We start from the raw sequence: 3614 nt of genomic DNA, 5'->3' as shown, positions 1-3614 counted from the left end.
AAGAAGTGACAATAAAGCTCTGAAATTTGAAAAAGACAAATTCTCTCTCTACTTGGTGGTGAACTGGTGATTAATTGTTCCCGTGATGGCAGCAGTTATACACAAGGTCTTACTACTACTATTGCATCTTTAATCAGGTACATGTGTCTAGTCTGCGCACAAATCATATGCAAGGGATTTGTTAATATGAATTAACAACCCAGGGAAAGATATATGATATACACCAATCTTTCTTTTTAGGTGCAACTGTGCAAGTTGAGCCTGTGATCGTAAGAACATATTGTGCAAAGAGACAAGGAATGAGTAGATAAAAAAATAACAAAACAAAAGAATGTTAAACATCCCCTGGCGATCATGGTGCACACTGTGCAGATAACAACTCAAAGTAATTGCATAGTGTACATAGATATTTTAGTACAATTTTTTAACAGCAAATCAATTTGGAGGTACAAAAGGGGGACTGGCAATAGAGAGTATTGCATAGACAAACCCCACTGCAAGTCATTACATAGCTATTTTCTGCCCTTACATCAAGCGAAGATCACCAAAAAAGAAAAGAAAATAAGATCATTGGATTCTCTATATGGTTTTTCATCCAAGTCAACAACAAGTAGACTTGCTGATGCCCGTTCCCTATCAATCGATATCAATCCATCTATCAATTAAATTATTTATTGCTTTCGTTCATGCATGCCTCACTCCTGAATCCTATACCGTGGGCACGCTTCTCAGCTGCGCACGTGCTACTACTAAGCTAGCAGCTTGATGTATCCTAGCTTGGAGCATACGTAACCCTACAACGACAAAGCTTCGGTACAGGGAAATTTCTAACTCGAAAATTTACGATGAAAACAAAAACAAAGCTTCGATTGAACAGTTTTGATGCTGAACGTACTTGGTTGCTGTTCAAACATATTTGCTAGATCTCTGAGCCTTTTTTAAAATAAAACCACGAGCAAGACAAAGATCCAAATGCACTTGATTCATATACATGTTTAATGAACAAAGTATCAATCCATGTTGAATATTTACCGAAAAGCATGATATACAATTCCTGAAGCTAACTAAGAATAGCTTGAGTGTTCTCGTTTGTCCAACACTTATCCCGGTAACATTTGGAGAGTGAAAAGCTGCAGAAAGCGCAAATTTTGGTCGTGCTTTAGTCCGCAAATAAGCATATTTGTATTCCTATAGGATGATGAACAAAAAATAAACTCCTGCATTGAATTGCAATACTTGTGCTTATCTATTGCAGAGTATGAAAAATATAAATATTTTTTTCTTGAATGGGATGCTCGCTAAGATGCAAGACTAACGATGAATATGCTACCATCGTTTCTTACTACATGACCTCACCTAAGCTGGTACCTTCATGTCATGTAGTGTGAAAGGACCAGGGATTGTATAATTATCGTGTGGAAAAGAACCAAGAAGTAAAAGCCGGTTACTATACCAGCTTCTTATGTACTCCCTCGGTCATTTTAATTGACTCAAATTTAGTACAAAGTTGTTCTAAATCCGAGTCAATTAAAAGAGACTGAGGGAGTATTTCTGATTGTGTCCAGGCAATAACTCAAAGCTACTCCTCCAAGGTTCCTTATCCACCTGTCAATTTGATCAAGTTATCAAACACTAGAGCTGGTCTGATTCAGATTTCATTCGCACATGTAGAAAAATTGTTGTCTATTATAACTGGAACTACAACAAATGTAGAACTATCTAGCTGCGAAGCTTTACGCACACCCATAAAGCTGGAAATGCATAAAGGTAATTTTTTCCTAACAAGGAATGCTTTCAGGTCTTGACGGAAAGTAGCTTGACACGAAACTACGAGGACATATGTAAATCATGCCTAGTCTAAATTGTGAAAATCATCTCTAGTACTAGTTAGCAAAGGATATCATCAATCATATAAATGTCCAGTAGCTCTATTGATAAAAATGGTCAAACTCCCAGCCTTCCGAATTCAACACACACATCACTAGTATAAAGTGAATATACCATTTCCAGGTCAAAAGAAAATAAAAAAGACCATCTCCTGTACATAATTCAGTTGCCAACTACATAGGAGGAATGCAAAATATCTAGAAAATACTCCCTTCCAAAGCATGAACAGATTCCTTTTACCCAGTATTTTGGGAGAAAACGAATCACTTAAGGTGATGGAAGTTAATAGCAGAGGGCTTTTTTTGAGCTGGAGGGCATTGTTGTGAGCATGTAAGTTGAGTTTTAAGAAAAAGCTAGGCCACTAGAACTTTCAAGCCAGAGGTTTTAGCTAGAGGTTTTAGCTGGTACCTCCAAGCCACGTCTAACTCCACTTGCCTCTTGTTGATGCTGCTGCCTCGCATCCCCAAGAGCCAAAGCAACCTGCAAGGAACATGGTGTGATTAGAAAAACATTGCACCAAATAGTGTACAAGAAGCGAGAGATGAGCTGAACTAAAAACAAGAAACTGTCAAGTTGTCGTACATATGACCATTTGACAAAATAAATTATTTTACTTGAGTACCATCTATTCAGGTTCCATGAAAAGAGCTAGAAGCTACATAACTTATTTAGTACAAATTAATAGATTTGATAGGAGTTAATGGATATTGGATAATCCATCATTTAATAATATAGAATGAACCTGAATAGATTACACTGCTGATACACTCATGGTGGAAAAGAGGAATCCAAAATCAGTTATTTAATAATCATCATGTAATATACTAGCAGTGGTATAATCTGGAGGAACATTAACAGATAAAATGAACCTGAATGTGCAGAATATATGTATGTATGTCCAAAAGGTTTAGAATGGTAGAAGTGATTTAGATATTAGGAGGAGTCAATTTGCGACCAAGCAAGACAAGCCTACTCCCCACAAAAAGAAAAAGAAACGGAGACAAGTAAGACTGCGTGCTAGCTTATCATCACATAGCACAAGCTACCTACACTTGATAGTCTAGAGCGAAGAAGAGCAAAACAACGAGAAATCAAGTAAAGCCATACCAAGAAAACATCTCAACTTTGCAAATTCTTAACCAAAGCCATCCGAAGATGGTATCGACCCACGGCGCGCAACGGAGTACATCCACCGCAAAACCACACACGACAGCGTAAGGTTATGCTCTCTCGAGTTTGCGACAACGCCTCGACCTCCTCGTGGCACTCTGAGTTGGTATTGCTCGCAACGTAGTATGCTCTTGGAGTGAAGTCTTTGGCTTCAAAGCATGAGCAGTCCTGCATGAGAAATACAGTAGGGTCAAAATCGCCGGTTACACCTACTACTACTCGCTCACTCTACACTGGAAAATTGGCACCAAGACTTACCCATGGGTCTTGCTGTACTGGCCATCATGGGCATGCCCAGGGTCTTCCTGTGCACAAAAATAGTGCACTATGATTTGAAAATGCTAGCTCAAAAAGGCTGCAAGAAAAAGGAACATGATGTTAAACTGTCTAGATCGCACCGTGCTCATTCAGCATAGGCAAGCCTCCTGTTACAGAGAATAGAAGGTTGTGATGGCAAGCAAACTACACTTGCACCACGACTTCCCTCAAAACAAATTCAGTCCCTAAATGAACCGAACCAGGAAGTCATCAAACACAATAATATATTGGAAAAAAAT

General features: G+C 38.5%; 1 long non-coding RNA gene across 2 annotated transcripts; it reads right to left on the bottom strand.

Annotated features, from left to right (window-relative positions):
• Window positions 1–965: 965 nt before the first annotated feature.
• On the bottom strand, window positions 966–3048 carry LOC139830369 (uncharacterized). 2 transcript variants are annotated; one of them, XR_011742279.1, is made up of 3 exons: window positions 2995–3048; window positions 2296–2367; window positions 966–1130 (listed from the first exon to the last, which is right to left on the bottom strand). It is a non-coding gene; the product is annotated as an uncharacterized lncRNA (long non-coding RNA). The 2 variants fall into 2 exon arrangements; XR_011742278.1 differs by lacking the exon at window positions 966–1130 and adding an exon at window positions 1540–1605.
• Between the last annotated feature and the right edge of the window lie 566 nt (window positions 3049–3614).

Source organism: Lolium perenne, chromosome 4 (genome assembly GCF_019359855.2).
Source record: "Lolium perenne isolate Kyuss_39 chromosome 4, Kyuss_2.0, whole genome shotgun sequence".
In the NCBI taxonomy this organism is placed as follows: Eukaryota; Viridiplantae; Streptophyta; class Magnoliopsida; order Poales; family Poaceae; genus Lolium; species Lolium perenne.
Note: the sequence above shows the minus strand (reverse complement) of the source record. Positions and strands in the feature narration are given on the sequence as shown.